This window comes from Sapajus apella, unplaced genomic scaffold (genome assembly GCF_009761245.1).
Source record: "Sapajus apella isolate SASKATOON/1434 unplaced genomic scaffold, GSC_monkey_1.0 scaffold20, whole genome shotgun sequence".
Taxonomy (NCBI): domain Eukaryota; kingdom Metazoa; phylum Chordata; class Mammalia; order Primates; family Cebidae; genus Sapajus; species Sapajus apella.
This window is the reverse complement of record NW_022436960.1, coordinates 24,490,502-24,508,275: the sequence shown is the minus strand read 5'-3', so window position 1 is coordinate 24,508,275 and position 17,774 is coordinate 24,490,502. Positions and strand designations below refer to the sequence as shown.

The following is a 17,774-nucleotide window of genomic DNA, read 5'->3' as shown; positions in this document are numbered from 1 at the left end:
TTGTTAAACTCCTAATGTGGTCCAACACTTATTCTTGTAAATAAAGGTTTATTGGAACACAGTAATATTTATTTATGATCTGTTGTGTCATTTGCAGTGCAATGGTGCAATTGAATAGTTGTGTCAAAGACTGTGTAGACTACAAAGCCTAACATATTTACTATCAGGTTTGCTGCCTCCTTATCTAGAAGATTTAGACTAGGAATTCAAGTAGACAGGAAACCACTGTTACAAGGCCTAGACCTTACTTCTTGGGACACCCCACTCTTTCTAAGTGGGGCTTGGCTGTTCACTCCAACTTTTTGCATCTCTGTCTTTACCTTATTAGTAAGGAGAAAGTCAAGATAAAGCAAACTCTGTCTTATCTGCCATTGGCCTTCAAATTAGCTATATTGCTGTGTTGACAACAAGTGTTTCTTCCTAGCCTGACTTCTCTCTATAACCCTAAGCATTTTTTAGGGGGTACCAATATATTATGTTAACGTAAGCACTTCCGTGTATATCTATTGCTTGAAAGAAAATCATTTCATTGCTAGTTAGGTGAGTATTTTAGATAATCTTTTTAAAAGATTTATTTTGTTAAGTTCCACGGTACATGTACATGATGTGCAGGTTTGTTACATGTGCCATGGTGGTTTGCTGCTCCTATCAACTCATCACTAGGTATCAAGTCCAATATACATTAGCTCTTTTCCCTAATGCTCTCCCTACCTCCATCCCCTGACATGCCCCAGTGAGTGTTGTTCCCCTCCCCATGTCCATGTGTTCTCATTGTTCAGCCCTCACTTATAAGTGAAAACATGCGGTGTTTGGTTTTCTGTTCTTGTATTAGTTTGCCAAGGATAACGGCGTCCAGCTTCATCCGTGTCCCTGCAAGGGACATGATCTCATTCCTTTTTATGAGTGCATAGTATTCTATGGTGTATATGTACCACTGTTCTAATGATCTTATCACTGTTCCTCTGCATTTACATAGGAGTGCAGAAGTTGACCACACATCTGGATTAGTTGAGGGCTCAAGATAAGAAAGTCTGAGGTGCTCTGATGGGAGGAGTAGGAGGTATGAGCTCATGAAAGACAACAGTGTTTACTAAGAAGGTTAATTCTTCAAGTGTGAAGGTGTATTTGAAAGTTCTTTCATGACCCTTCTTTGTGACAGGTGTAGCCATGTGCTCATTACGTACTAAAGAGTTACTTGAATAGACTTTAAAAACTGGATAACCATATCTCTATAAGGACAGGCCATTTCCCACAGAGAATACTCACTCAAGCCTCTGTTTGGTTGTTTATTTTTTATGACAGTTTTGGAACTCTGGCATATCTTAGTGGGACATGCTAACCTTCTCTTTGTGTGGTCTGGAATGAGCTTTTATGCACTTAGCTATAAAGGATTGCTATAACTAGTCAGGGCTCCATGAGAGGCTGACAGGAACACCCAGAAAGTTACTAATAGGTGCACACATGAACGAACACACCCAACAAAGAGAAAGAAAACAGAAAAGCAAAAGAGTTATTTTTAAAGTCATATATTTTCTCCTGTAATCTCAGTATAATATGCAGAAAAATATATTGGGTGCTGGCTTCTATAATTCTCCCCTAAAGAACTATTTTCACAACAACCAATAATTAAGAAAAATGTTTCTAGTATTATTTTTCACCTTCTCAGAATGGAAGAATGAGCTGTGGTTTCTCCACCCTCAAGATATTTCATTCCTTCAAACTGTGCAAAGATTGATTCAATAAGGATGTGACAACTCCTCTGCTAAAAGGAAAAAAAAATCTAGGATATGAAGTAAACAAGAGGAAGGAAAGAGTGAATATAAACAAGGAGAAAAAGAGAAACCAATGAGAATGGATAAACAAATAAAAATATTGCAAAGACCCACCCACGAGAAGTGTGGTGTAATGATAATCTTTCAAGAGAAGTTTAGTTTTAGAAGAAGACTGGTTATGTCTTGCTGACAGATATGTCAAGATATGCAAAAGAGATCGCTTAACCATAATGGCTCCACTGTGGGAAGGTCAGGCATTATTGAATATCTGTGCTCAATGAAATACGTGTTTTCCTAACTCTACCACTCACTGTTATGGCAGTGCATACACACTCCTCAAAGCTCATAAGCCCTAAAAGTTGCTAAGTGTTCAGAGACCAAACTCCCACTCAGTACAGGAATTCTGTTCTGTGATATTTCTTGACAGAATGGAATTGTTGAATCCTCAGATCTTGAAAGCAGTTTAAACCCTAGAGTAGTAGCTAAGAAAGGGCCAGAGTGCCTGCATTTAAATTTATGCTGCCCCATGTGCTGGCTGGTTCTTTGGTTAATTCAACTTTCTAAGCCTAAATAAGACTGTAAAATAAGGATGATAATAGTATCTATCTTTTTGAAATGTGATGTGGATTTAGTGAGTTGATATAAATCATTTAACATAGCACTCTATACATGTAAAGTGGTCAATAAATGTTAGCTATTATTATTGTATTTTATATTATCTATCATTATTATCTCTTGTAGTCTATTCATTTTACAAATGAGAATCAATCTGGAGAAAATAGTCGTCTGCAGTGGGCTATAGCAAGAAGACCCTTAAAAGTAGAGAGATCAAATAAAAGTGTTTAATGCCAGGTGCCTCTTAGTTGATTGGGTAAATTTTGGGTACTAGCTCCTTTTTCAGACCCAAAGTGCTCATCACATAGGATAATAGATTTGCTTCAAGAATAACTGTGATTTCTGAAGCATTGTAAAGTAGAGGAAAGTAGTGGAGATTACATTAGCTTTATCTTTCAGAACCCAAAAGATGGTGATGAGTTAGAAGTAACAAAGTTCTGATTCTCTGAGCCATAGATTTTTCACTGATCTGCTAGAAAAGAGAAGAACATTCTCTGGTGATTATATATTGTAAACAGTGGCAAGGCCCATTTTACTTCAGAGAATGCCAAGGAAAATGCCCAGCATATGAAAAAAAAGAAATATATGTGATCTTTTTTATACTTCTAAAAAGATCAAACTTTTTATTTTGAGATAATTATATATTCATAAGCAGCTGTAAGAAATAATATAGCAAGATCCCAAGTAAACTTTAGACAGTTTCCTCTGTAGTAACATCTGGAAAAACTATTGTGCAATGTAACAACCAAGTTATTGACATTGATATTATCAAGATACAGAACATTTCCACCACCACAAGGATCCCTCCTGGCACCCTCTTATAGCCACACTGGTTTCCTTCATATCTCACCCCCTACTTAAATCCTGGTAACCACAAATCTGTTCTCCATTTCTATAATTTTGTCATTTCAAGGTGTTATATAAATGAAATCACATTATGCCCACTTTGGGATTAGCCTTATTCACTCAGCAAAATATTATATATACAGTACCACAGTTTGTTGAACCATTCATTCACCTGTTAAATAATATCGATGTTGTTTCTAGATTTGGCTATTATGAGAAAAGCTGCTATAAATACTTGTGTACAGTTCTTTTTGTGTGTGAATGTACATTTTCATTTCTCTAGAATAATAGTAGTGCAGTTGCTAGGTAACTACATGTTTAGATTTTTATAAAACAACTAAAGTGTTTTTCAGGGTAGCCATATGATTTATGTCCCCACCAGCCATGTATGAGGGATCTACTTTCTCTACATCCTTGCCAGTGTGGAATTGTCACTTAGCCATTCTGACAGGTACACAGCGATATCTCCTTGTGGTTTTATAATTTGCATTTCCCTAATCATTAATGATGTTGAACATCTTTTCATGTGCTTATTTGCCATCTGTACATCCTCTTCAGTGAAATGTCTCTTCAGGTTTCCTGCTCATTTACTAAATGAATTTTTTAAATGGTTGACGTTTGAGAATCTTTTCATAATATAGATACTAGCCTTTTGTTAAATATATGTTTTGCAAATATGTTCTCCCATGCAGTAGCTTGTCTCTTCATCCTCTTAACACACTCTTTCACAGAACAACAGTTTAAATTTTGATGAAGATCAGTGTATCAATTTTTCTAAAAAAGTGTGCATTTGGTGTCAAATATAAGAACTCTTCTCTGAGCTCTCTATCTTGAAGATTTTCTCCTATGTTTTTTCTAAAATGTTTATACTTTTACATTTTACTTTAAGTCTATAATTCATTTTGCGATAACATTTGTATGAAGTGTGAGTCTTTGATTGAAGTTCAGTTTTTGCCTAGATATAATTGATGTACAATTGTTCCAGGACCGTTTGTTTAAAAGGCTCTACTTCTTCCATTGAATTTCTTTTGCATTTGTCTCAAAAATAAGTTAAGTATATTTTTGTAGGCATGTTTATGATATCCATATTCTGTTCCATTGACCTATATTTCTGTCTCTTTGCCAATACTGTGAAGTATGTTTTACCGTAGCTGTACAATGAGTTTTGAAATTAGGCAGACTCATTCCTTCTACTTCATTTTTCTTTTTTAATAGTGTTTCAGGTATTCTAGTTTTACTTTCCATACACCATTTAACAATAATCCTGACTATATCTACCAAAACAATCTTGCTTGGATTTTGACAGAATTTGTGTTAAATTTGTATATCGGTTTGAGAGAATTAAATCTTTACTATGTTGGAGTTTCAATCCATGAACATAGTATATTCTTAATTTATTAAGAGCTTCTTTGATTTTTAATAAACATTGCATAGTTTTCAACATACAAATTCTGTTTATATTTTTATATCTAAGTGCTTTAACTTTTTGAGAAATAAGTGGTATTTTTAATTTTGGTGGCTACCTGTCGATCGTTCATATAGAGGCATACAATAGACTTTTGTATTATCTTCTGTCCTGTGACGCTGCTGAAGTCACATATTGGTTGTGTATGTATGTGTAGATTACTTGGTTTTTTCTATATAGAAATGTCATCTGCAAATAATGACAGTTATGTTTGTTTCTTCCAGGTCTGTATGCATTAAAAAAAATTTCCTATTTCACTGGCTAGAACTTCCAGCACTGTGTTGATTAAAAATAGTGTGAGCAGACGTTCTTACTTCGTTCTTGATCTTAAGGGCAAAGCATTCAGTCAAGCACCATGGTTAGCTGTTGGTTTTCTGTAGCTGCTCTTTATTAAGATGAAGAAGTTCACCTCTATTTTTATTCTTCCAACAGTGGGTGTTAAATTTTGTCAAATGCTTTTAATGCATCAATTGATATAACCATGTTTTTTCTTCTTCTTATTGCCTAAGAATGTACAAGATTACATTGATAGATTTTTGAATATTGAGCCAACTTATATCCTTGGAGTATACCCCAGTTGGTCATGGTATATAATTCTTTGTATATATTACTAAATTCTGTTTGGCAATATTTTGTTAATGTTTTTGTTCTATATTTGTGAAGGATATTGATGTGTAGTTTTCTTTTTTGTACTGTTTTTGTCTCATTTTGGTATCAGGGTAACAGATTTTTTAAATGAATTGCAATATCTTCCTTTTCTCTATTTTCTGGAAGTTATTTTATAGAATTATTTAATTAATTTAAATGTTTGCTAGAAAATTCCATCTGGATCTGGAGATTTAATTTTTGGAAGTATTTTAATTTTAGATTTAATTTTCTTAATAGTTATATAGCTATTTGAATGATCTCTTTCATATTGAATGATTTGGGGTAGACAGTGTTTTTTTGAGAAATTCATCCATTTCACTTAAATTATCAAATTTGTGTTTGCATTGTCAAATTTATGTATGTTATATATGTATCTATTCTTTTATTATCCTTTTGATATCTTCAGGGGCTGTAGTGACATCCTTTCTTTTATTTCTGATATTGATAATTTGTGTCTTCTCTCTAACTTTGTTAGTCCTGCAAGAGCTTATTTTATTGCCCTTTTCAAGGAATCATCTCTTTGTTTTATTAATTTTCTAGATTTATTTTGGCTTTACTTTGATTAATTGTTGCTTTTGTCTTTATCTTCCACTTGCTTTGGATTCATTATATTTTTTTCTAAGTTTTTGAGATGGACCTTAGATTATAAATTTGACTTCCCCCTTTTCCTAATATAAGCAGTTAGTACTATGAATTTTCCTCTCAGCACTGCTTTAGTTATGTCCTATAAATTTTGATATGTTCTGTTGTTCTTTCGTTTGATGCATTATTTGGTTTTCATCAGGCTTCCTTTTTGACTTCTGTATTATTTAGAAAGGTTTTATTTAGTTTACAACTGTTTACTTGTTTTTTGTTGTTTCTTTTTGATTTGGTTTAATATTGGTTGGCAAATGCACTGCATATGATTTCAGTTATTTCTATTTTGTTGCGGTTTGTTTTGTTGTCCAGGATGTGGACTGTCTTGGAAGAAAAAGTGTATTCTTTTACTGTTGGGTGGAGTGCTTGATAAATGAAGTTATTAATAGATACTGTTAGTTGATGGTGTTATCGAGTTCTTCTATCTCTTTGTGATTTCCTATCTAGTGTCCTATTGATTATTGAGAGAAGGGTGTGGAGTCTCAAACTCTAATTGGATTTATCTCTTTTTTCAGTTTTAACAGTTTTTGCTTTACATATTTTACAGATTTGTTGTTTAGTACAGTTGCACTTAGGTGGATTGACTCTTTTTTGATAATCCTCTCTGTTTTTGTGATTTTCTTTTGTCCTGAAGTCTAACATATTTGATATTAATAAAGCCATGCCTGATTTCTTTTGATTGATGTTTCTGTGATATAGCTTTTTCTATCATCTTATTTTCATCCAGTCTGTATTACTCTATTAGAAGTGAGTTATTTGTAGATAGCACATAGTTGGGTCATGTTTTTAATCTATTTTGCCATTTTCTTTTATTTTACATATTTAGACCTTTTATAATTAACGTCATTATTTATATGTAAGTGTGTAAGACTATTATTTTATTGTTTTCTGTTTGTTCTCTGTGTTTCTCTTTTCTTTTTCGGCCCTCCTGTTGGTTACTTGAACTTTTTTTTTTAGTTTAGTATTTTGATTTATCTGTGATATTTTGCATGTATTTCTTTGTATAGCTTTTTAAGTGATTGCTCTAGGTATTACACACACATGCCGCACACACACAGTCATAGACTACTAGTCTCATTTTAACAATTCATATGAAGTGTGGAAACTTTTATATAAGCCTCCCTTTATGATTCTTTACCCTCCCCATTTATAACTTTAAATCTTTTGTCTGCGTGTATTTAGAAGCATGTCATACAGTGTTATAATTTTTATTTCAATAATCAGAATTTAGAAGGCTCAAAAGGAGAAGAAAAGTCTGTTTAGCCACATTTTGGCTTACTTTGTTGTTTTTCCTTTCTCATGTTTTGATTTCTTTTTCAAAAAATCATTTTCTTTGTTTAGAGAATTTTGATAGCCATTATTTGAAGGTAGGTGATCTGGTAATAACTTCTTTCAATTTTCTTTCATCTGAAAATATCTTGAGTTTTCCTAATTCCTGAAAGACATTTTTTTTCCAGATAAGAATTCTAGATTGACAGTCATTTTCTTTCAGCATTTGAAACATGTTATGCCACTTCCTCTGGCCTCTGTGGTTTTTGATGAGAAATACACTATCATTCAAATTACTTTTCCATGATAGGCAAGATGTAAATTTTCTCTGACTGTTTTCAAGATTTTTATTTTGTTTTTAGTTTTCGAAGTTCATCTGTGATATGTTATTGTAGTCAGCTCAGATTTCCATCTCACAATATCATAGACTGGGGTGGCTTGAACAATAGAAAGTTATTTCTCACTGTCTGTAGGCTACAAGTCTGAGATCAGGGTGCCAGCTGGTCAAATTCTGGTCAGGGCTCTCTTTCTGGCTTACAGATGAGAGTGTTCTTTCTCTTCCTCTTCTTATAAGGCTAATAATCCTATCAAATTAAGACACTACCCTTATGACCTCACTTAACCTTAATTGCCTCCTAAAAGCCCTATCTCCAAATACAGTCACATTGGGAGTTAGGGCTTCAACATATGAATTTTTGGGGCGCACAATTCAGTCCATAGCATGTGTCATCATGTGGATTTAAACATTGTATTTTACTTGCTTGCAATTTACTAGTCTTCTTGAGTCATTTAGTTTGATGTCTCTTGCCACATTTGGGGATTTTTAAATTATTACTTCTTTAAGTGCTTTCCAGCCATGCCTCCTTTGTCCTCTTCCTCTTGGACTTCATTTACAAAAATATTACATTTTTTGGTATAGTCCACAGTCCCTGTGGCTCCGTTCTTCTGTCTCTTTTCTCTCTGTTGTTTAGATTGGGTAATGTCTATCTTCCAATTAACTGATTTTTTTTTAACCCTCTGTGTCCTGCATTCTGCTGTTGTGCCCATCCACTGAGATTTTTATTTTTTTGGTTATTGTAGTTTATCAGTTTTTTTTTCAGTTCTTTAAATGTCATTTTTGTTCTTATTTCCATTTTCTTTTTAGATGCAGAGATTTTTATTTCATTGCTGAGACTATACTCTTTGAAGTACTTTTTTTTTTTTTTTTTTTTTTTTTTGACACAGAGTCTGGCTCTGTCATACAGGCTGGAGTGCAGTGGAATGGTTTTGACTCACTGCAACCTCCACCTCCCAGGTTCAAGTGATTCTCCTGCCTCGGCCTCCCAAGTAGATAGCATTACAGGCACATGCCACTAAGTCCGGCTAATTTTTGTATTTTTAGTAGAGACAGGGTTTCACCAGTTTGCCTTGGCTAGTGTGGAACTCCTGACCTCAAGTGATCTGCCTACCTCAGCCTCCCAAAATGCTGAGATTATAGGTATGAGCCATGGCCCCTGGGCCGAAGCATTTTTAAAATGACTGTTTTAGGACCAGGGGCCATGGCTCACACCTGTAATCCCAGCACTTTTGGAGGCTGAGGTGGGCAGATCATCTGAGTTCAGGAGCTTGAGACCAGCCTGGCTAATCTGGTGAAACCCCATCTCTACTAAAAATACAAAATTAGCTGGGCATGAGGTGTGTGTCTGTAATCCTAGCTACTTGGGAGGCTGAGGCAGGAGAATTGCTTGAACCCGAGAGGTGTAGGTTGTAGTAAGCTGAGATCACGCCGCTGCGCTCCAGCCTGGGCAACAAGAGCAAAATTCCGTCTCAAAAAAAAAAAAGGCTATTTTTAAATATTTGTAGGTATAATTCTAACATTTCCATCATTTTACCGTTGGCATCTACTGGTTGTCTCTTTTTATTCATTTTGAGATCATCTCAATTCTTACTATCACTTGTGATTTTCCATTGAAACCTTATTATTTTGGTTATTATTTTGAGACTCGGGATCTTATTTAAACTTTCTGTTTTACTTCGCTTTGTCTGACACTTCTCTGTCAGGGAAGGTTGGGGGAGCCACCTTCTTACTACTTAATTCAGGTTAAAGTCTATGTTCTCTACTTGGCCAATATGGACACCTGAGTGTGAGACTTTTTACTGTTAGGCAGAGTTTGGAGGTCTGGCTTCCTATGAGGCCTCCACTGATACCTCCCTGTCTAAGAGTGAAAGAAATACCTTGTTACTACTCCCCATGTGTCCTCCATTGATACCGTGATGATAATGGTGGGATTGCCTCATTATACTGGGTGCCGGTAAAAGACCTGGCTCTATACTAGGCCTCCGTTGACATAACCCGAGAGAGGATGGGGAGTGGTGATTTGTTCCCGCTGAAAAGAAATAAAAATCCAGGCTCCGCATGTGGTCTCAGTTTGACACCATGGAGGTGGAGGGTTTTGTTGTTGCATGGCAGAGATGAAAGTCCTGGCTGCTGGCTTGGCCTTCTCTGATACCACTCAGGCTGGCAAGTTGAGAGCCTATTATAGCCTGGCAAGTGTGAGGGTCTAGATTCCTCGATTGTTCTTCACTTGACTGGGTAGATGTGGGACGACACTCTTTCTGTGATGCTTGGCTGGAGTATGGCAATTACTTTGTAAAAGTTTTTGTCTTCCTGGTTCTTTGACTAGAAATAGCAGGCTTTCTATGGGGCTTTTTTCACATTACCAATTTGTTCAATACTTAGTTTGAGATACGTGATACAAAATAAAAACACAGAAAACTTACTGCTATGTCATTCTTTAGGTTGCAAGGTCCTGAATTAGTCTACCTTCTCTCTACCATTTCTTATGGTTGTTTTATGTATTTTTATTATGTATTTGGTTGTTTTATGTATTTTTATTATGTATACGGTTGTTTTTAAAACAACCGTATACATAATAAAAATACATAAAAGTATACATAATAAAAAATAAAAATATTAAGAAATATCTTGTTTTATATATAATATCTAGAGTTTTTAGTTGTATGTAATAGAAGGAATAGAAAGGATAGAAGGAATATAAACAAGCATGTATACTCTATTCTCCCTGAAACAGAAGTCTGTGCACTTCTTTTGACAACACCAAAACATTTGATAAATGTGTGAGAAATGATAGTCAATTACTGTACTGTATAGGCTCATTTTAGAAATACAGGGCGAGGTTCCCAGGGAGCTGTCCAGGGTACTGGACTCTTCTTAAACCTCTGACTCAGTGCATGAGAATTTTCCATCTCTTTGTCTTCTAATTTCTTCTTCCGTTTTTACCTGTTTTAATACCAGCCTCTAACTACTCTGCTCTACCCTTCCATAATCAATGTCTAACTGCTTCTCAGTGAATTTGTGGTTAGTTGGCCCTTAATAACTGGCGATGCGTTGGCTATTTTTGACAGTAATTTTTATTTGCTATCCATTCTAGCTATCCCCTAGTCTGGCTGAATCCTTGGGAAATTCACAACACTGTCATAGTCTTCAATTCCTTGTGTCACTGTTCCTTCTAGCCATTAAGTTGCTCTGTTTTGTAGAATGGTAGAAAAAGTTTTCTGGAAAAATGCAAGGCAGAAGAGAGGCCCCTCCCTCAAGATGCTAATAGTTTCAGGGGGAAACTAGAATTAGCTATATAACTAGGAGAAATTTTCTCACATCATTTATCTATACTGCATGTATTATTCTTTGTTTTTACAGTATATGGAACAGAAAATAAATAATTGACCATTTTGAGTTTTGTTTTCTTTTTCTTTGAGTATTTGCAGAGAAAAAACTAAAACATTTTACTTCATTCTATTAGAACTATTGAAAGGGGATAATGCAGCCATGGCAGAAAAAGGCATATTCCTCTTTAAGAGAAGTCTCTTCCAGACATGGAAAAACTACAGCAGTCTCCTATTATGAGCTGACCTTGGAGCCAAGAAGTAGTAGTTATTCCCTCCCTCCATTCCATTACTAATACAACAGGTAAAAGTCAGAAAGATTCGTTTCAAAATTTCTATAACCTCTAAAGTTTCAGCTGTCTTCCTTTATCTGATAGTGTTTTTACTGGTGTACATTTGAGACTTAAATCCACCATAAGTAACTATTTTTCTCTTCCTGAGCTTTATGGGCATCTTTTATAGAAACTTTACCTAGCTGTCAGTCTGTTAACCCCCACATATTTAGTTTGATTCATCAGATTGCAGATATTTCTAAAAGGTACCTCAAATATATGTGGGCCTGAGAATCCTCAAGGGGGTTGGATTCCAGTGAGCTGGTGAAGGATCTTCAAGGTGCTTATTGGGTACTTACTTATTCCCTGGACTGTGCATGATGCTGTATAGGCATTATTAAGTTAAACCTGACAATTCTTTACATTATGGAATTAGTATGTAAATAATGGTCTCTGTCTTCAAAGTGGGGATACTCTTTCCAGTGTGTTTATGAAAAATCATTAAATGACTGCCATGCTGTGTCCATACAGTGGATCACTCTCTGATTACCAGCAATAGATTATCAGGATTAATCCTCACCATTTCCCATTCTCCTCTGCACCCTCCCCCAGTTTTTATGATGAAGTGCTATCTTCATCTGTTGTGCTGCTATAGTAACCTACCTCAGACTGGGTAATTTATAAACAATGGAAATTTCTCACAGTTCTGGAGGCTGAGAAGTCCAATATCAAAGTGCTGGCAGGTTCAGCGTCTTGTGAGGACCCTGTTCCCTGCTTCCAAGATGGTGCCTTGTTGCTGATCCTCTGGAAGCGACAAATACTGTGTCCTCACATGGTGGAAGGTGGAAAAGCAAAAAGGTCTAAGTTAGTTCCCTCCAGCCATTTTATAAGGCACTAGTTGGGTCCCAAAGGGTCACTTTTTTTTTTTTTTTTTTTTTTTTGAGACAGAGTCTTGCTCTGTTGCCCAGACTGGAGTGCAATAGTGCTATCTCAGCTCACTGCAACCTCTCCCTCCTGGGTTCAGGTGATTTTCCTGCCTCAGCCTTCCAAATAGCTGAAATTACAGGCGCCTGCCACCATGCCTGGCTAATTTTTGTATTTTTAGTAGAGACAGCGTTTTGCCATATTGGCCAGGCTGGTCTTGAACTCCTGACCTCAGGTGATCCACCTGCCTCAGCCTCCACAGTGCTGGGATTCCAGGCATGAGCCACCACTCCTGGCCAAAAGGCCACTTTTTAGTAGCACCACAATAATTCAACCATGGAAGGCGGAAAAGCAAAAAGGCCTAAGTTAATTCCCTCCAGCCCTTTTATAAGGCACTAGTTGGGTTCCAAAAAGCCGCTTTTTAATATCACCACAATGAGGATTAAATTTCAACATAAATTTTGGAAAGGACGCAAACATTCAAGCTGTAAGTCAAAGGCAGATATTGTGCTCTTTTGCTTGAACAAATAACCAGTAGTTTCTGGCAATGGACCATTTTCTAACTTGTATAAAGCTGGCCCGCATGAGGATTCGATCCATAACTCATACTTAACTTCTTGATCTATCCAGCTAAACTACTTATTATAGGCCATTATAATAAGTTAAAAAGGTAATACACAATAGAGGAACATATTTGCTAGTTTCTAAGTTTTAATTATTTTTAATGCCTTGACTGGATCAAATGAATAAGATACAGAGCCTGCCTTTGATCTCAGGTTTGCTGACTTCTGATGCTGTACAACTTTAAAAGGGAAGTATTGCATGCTTTAAAATGGTGTTTCTGTTTCACTGCATGTGGTGAGTGATGAATCACTGAATGGATGATGAACTGTTCTGAATGGTGCGGTTTATTATACATTGTACATTGCGTGCTGTGCACCACTGACCTGCATAGGATCTATGTATGTTCTTCTGAATATTGATAAAAGGAGGAACATGGTACTTTCTGTCTGCCCTGAGGATGTTATATGTATTAATAAACTAACATCTATCTACAGAAGAAAAGGTCTGTAACAACCTTTCATTTGATAGCAAGAAAAGCCTGAGTTAGTGAAAAGTCATAATAAGTGATTATTTAAAATCTTTAAAAAATCACCTTCAAGAACACTCAGTAGTGAAAACGGAGATTTATTAAGTGGATTGATGGGTCTTTTATTGAATATGTAATAACTTTTAGGAAATTCATATTTATATGAATTATAATTGAGTAGGTACTGCCCAAGTGCTTAAAAGCAGTTTGTTCTTTTAAGAATCTTTGGCATTCCTTCTGAGACCTTGGAGTATTTGGTGATGTCCTTAACCAACCATTGTATATAGCAGTGGATTAAACTGGACATACATAAATGGTCATAGATTTCAAACATGAAGATGTAAACAGGTTAGGGTCTACTCTGAGCACCTATTTAGTGTAGTAGAGCTGAGCAGTTGAAATCATTTGTTCTAAAATTACATAGGTCTAATTCTGAAATCCCCTCTTAATCATGAGGCTTTGAGCAGGTTACCCAGTATCTCTAACATCACCTGTGCTCATTTCTAAAATGGAGATAATACTGATTAGACATATCTTATACAATTTTGGGGCTACTGAATAAGATAATGCATGAAAAGTACTATGAATCGTATTTACAACATAATAAAGGTCAGCTGCTTCTACTATTTGTATTTTTAATACTATTAATAAGAAGTAATTTTACAAATGATGCTCTCTCCTGTGAAAGGTTATGGGTAACAACTGAGTTTATATTTGTTAACATCATAAGAAGACAACTCCATATATGGTATTGTGCCCCTGAATTTCTGCTTCTTGTTTAAGGTAGGAGCAAAGAAATGACAGGTTCAATCCAAAATATCTTTGAGTTGTTCAGCTAACCCTAGGATTGGGTGAAGGATTTAGGATGACTATGTTTTGGGTCTGAAATAAGGGGATTTCAAGGCTCCTGTATTTATCACAGAGTATTCCAAACGCTTGCAGCTACCTCGAAACTCTGAATCAGCCAACAGGAAGAAGGGGGCCCAGGTAATGGTTGTCGAAAGACTGCTGGCTTTTGCCCTGACTTCTTTTCTGCTCACTGCAGTAGCAACTTAGCTTCACAATGTCCTCTTTAGTCATGCATTCTGATCAAAGTAGTTATTTAAAGATTGTGGTTAATAGTAGAATAGATACCCCTGGTATTTCCCAGAGCAGAGCTCGCATTCTGGGAATCTTAGGTCCATGTGACTTCCTGAGTCAGTGATTCACACTGAGAAAGAAGACAGGTTTGGCATGAACAATCTGCAGATTCAAATAAATCCCCTGGGAGAGGATGAGGCTGCTGAGAGTCCTCTTTGCTGGCTGAAGTTCCCAATGTACGCACAAAACACACTGCCCTGGGCCCCAGATGTGTGCAGGTTTCTTATTGCCAGTGCTGCACTAAGATTTGAAGGGTGAGAGAGTTGCAAAATCACGAACACCGAGGGCGGTGTTAGGAAGGCAGCTTCCTGCACACTGTTGTAGGTGTTAGTGAGATTATCAATTGCTCCGGGAGAGACACAGGACTGGAGGGCTTGGGGAATGTGATGGACCCTCTCTTCGCTGTTTCTGCCCCCTGAGGTTGTGCTTTCTAAGGGAGATGCACTGTGCACTTCCATTCCTGCAGTGAAATTAACTCGAGCTTGGCAGGTAAGTCTTTCAGCTCACCTTTAAAAGATAAAGATATGTGAGCTGTGGTGGGGGTGGGCTGTACCCCATTTTCCTTACCTTGGACGTATTTTATTGGTGCAAAGTGGTCTGTGGAAGCTTAAATGTGGGGCAGAGGTTTGAAGTAGCCAGATGAACTCTGTGGCCCTGAGGGAAGAGAAAGGATAAAAGGAAGGGAAGGGGACTCAGGCATTTTTCTCCTGATAAATCTCTCATTTTTCTTGGAAATTTTGCCTCCAGGCTGATGCCTGGCTCCAGAGCAGGGTCTTTGGCGTGAGTTATAGCTGTGATGTTCCCTATTTTCCTTTTTTTTTTTTTTAAGTTGTCGCTGCATGGGAGCAGGCAGACAGAAACAGGGTTGCGTGTTGTCAATACAGGCTGCAGAAGTCAATAAGCAGCCAGACAGGGAGTGAAATTGGAGGAGGCAGCTATAGATTTCTTAGGTTATTTCTTGTGAGTTTTTCAGAACTTGTGTGATTCAGGCTTGTCAGATACTATTTTGAGCTGGGCTGAGACAAACACATTCCCCTAGTGCACCAGATGTTGCCTGCAGCCTCCCAATTTCTAGAGGCATCTGGGTCAGCTTTCTCGGGGGCAAAGGAATGTCCAAGCAAGGGTCAGGAATGAGGGAATTGAAAACTATAATGGAAAAAATGACTGTTTTACTGCTCTAGAATCTAATAGAAATCATAATGTCACCCTGGAGATAATTATTATGCTGTTAGGGATCGGCTTGAGACCAGGGACTGTGCCTCATTCTGTTCAGTGCTTGGATCAGAGTGCATACTCAGTAAATGTATGATAATTAAATGTTACTACCAAAATACGTACTTTTGAGGTAAGCGCAGATTGATACTGTGGGTTCTGCTTAGAAAGAAGAGATGGAGTAATAAAGGAGACTAATGTTGATTGGTGGATAATTATGAAGAAATGATAGACAGGGATACACAAACACAGGGTCTGCCTGCCTGCCTATCGCCTGTTTACTTTCATCTCTCTCTTCTGTTTCGCCTGATTCCTGTTTCACAAGTTTAATGAAAATTAGCATCATTAGGGCTTAAAATGACAAAAGATACAGACTTTGCCCAGCAGTCGATCTTCCTTGGTTCTGCAATGACATGGCCTACAGATAATTGAAATGTAAGGGTTACTGTCACTTTAAGCATTTATTTTAACCTCTTCTTACACCAATCTCATGCTTGATGCTGCAGACCTAAGGTAAAGTCAATGAGTGTTCTGGCCCTGCCCTGGGTCCTAATGAGGTAAAACTAGCAAAGGGCAGGTAACAGTCATGCAGGGGATTGAGTCATACATGGAGGATTGGTTGAACATTTTGCCCTTTGGAGATGATAAAGCAGATAATTGGGTGGCCCTTTTCCAGTCCGTGGGCTGGGCTGCTCTTTCGTGGCTTCACAGTACTTTGCCTACTTTTTCTTCCCTTATTTGAAATGGAATCAGGAATATCAGATTTCTCTTCCGATCCTGCTTAATAAAATATTCTATTATTTTCTCAGCTGAAGAAGTATTCTATTATCACTGATCATTTCCTCCTCGTCTCAGGGTGTTTGTCACTGGCCACAGTTTATATACAAGCTACACAGGCTGCCAGGAGCTTGAATTGGCTTTAGAGTGGATGCTGGGGAAGGGGTGGGGGCTTCCGGGTATCTGATGAATTCCTGCAACCACAGGGCTAGGAGCCTGGCTGGGAGCCAAGGGGATTGTGGACAGTTGCTGTGCTTTCTGGGTCGACCTGGCTCAGCTAATATTCCCAGGATTGGAGCTGGGGGGGGCACATTCATTTCACTCAACCGGCACAAAAATATGGACTTAATATCAACTATGTGTAAGGCATGGAATTCTTGGCATACTCAGGGAGTCAAACCCATGAGTCCCTTTTCCCCAGGTAGTCCACTCTGCTACGCACATAGCAGGTGCTGTCACATTGTCTTGTTTGTTTCTCTTGGAAGGGAAAAGAATTTTATTCTATTCACCAATGAGGATACCGAGACTCATATATATCATGCCTAAGATTGCAGGTGGTGAGTGGATGAATCATGATGGAAACTGTTTACTTCAACTGTACTGCACATCTGTAAGAAAAGACATTCAGGGCCGGGCGCAGTGGCTCAAGCCTGTAATCCCAGCACTTTGGGAGGCCGAGGCGGGTGGATCACGAGGTCAACAGATCGAGACCATCCTGGTCAACATGGTGAAACCCTGTCTCTACTAAAACTACAAAAAATTAGCTGGGCATGGTGGCGCGTGCCTGTAATCCCAGCTACTCAGGAGGTTGAGGCAGGAGAATTGCCTGAACCCAGGAGGCGGAGGTTGCGGTGAGCTGAGATTGCGCCATTGCACTCCAGCCTGGGTAACAAGAACGAAACTCAACCCCCCCTCAAAAAAAAAAAAACAAAAAAAAAAAAAGAAAAGACTCTTTTATAAGACAGTGCAAGCCAAGGGCTAGAAATTTTGGTGAGAGATGGCTCCCATGGAAAAGTAGAAATTAAGATGGGCTTCGAAGCATGAGAAGATGACAAAAAAGCCCAACCCAAACTGGCTTAAACAGTAAGGGAGTGGCTATTTGCTCATGTGATTGAGAAGATCAATGTCACCAAGGTCTGGAGATTTCTATCTAGTGTCTCCTGCTGAGTTGGCGTTATCCTCAGGGTCTGCCTGTTGCCCTCTGGACTGTACTCCCCAGTAGCTGAAGGATAACTGCAGGAGTTTCAGACCCCTACGTAGTTCCTGGGGCCACTTTCTCTCATCAGCCTCAACTGTGGCTGGGGGGAGACAGGAGATAGTGTATTCTGTACCCTCTACTAAAGAGCATAGGTAAGACTAATAGAGAAGCAATTTTGCCAACGGAAAATCAGGGTAGGAGAAGGGGAAGGAATGGGTGGTAGCCCACTAACATCCCATAGCAGAGG

General features: G+C 37.7%; 1 protein-coding gene across 39 annotated transcripts in view; it reads left to right on the top strand.

The window, feature by feature from the left end:
- NRXN3 (neurexin 3) overlaps positions 1-17,774 on the top strand; it is a 1,699,208-nt gene that overhangs the window by 217,782 nt on the left and 1,463,652 nt on the right. Inside the window, exon 1 of one of the 39 annotated variants that reach the window (XM_032287208.1) lies at positions 12,336-14,829. The exons of the other annotated variants lie outside the window; for them this stretch is intronic. The gene's annotated coding sequence lies outside the window, so the exon portion shown is untranslated. Of the gene's footprint in view, positions 1-12,335; positions 14,830-17,774 lie in introns of those variants that run through there. 39 annotated transcript variants of the gene reach the window in all.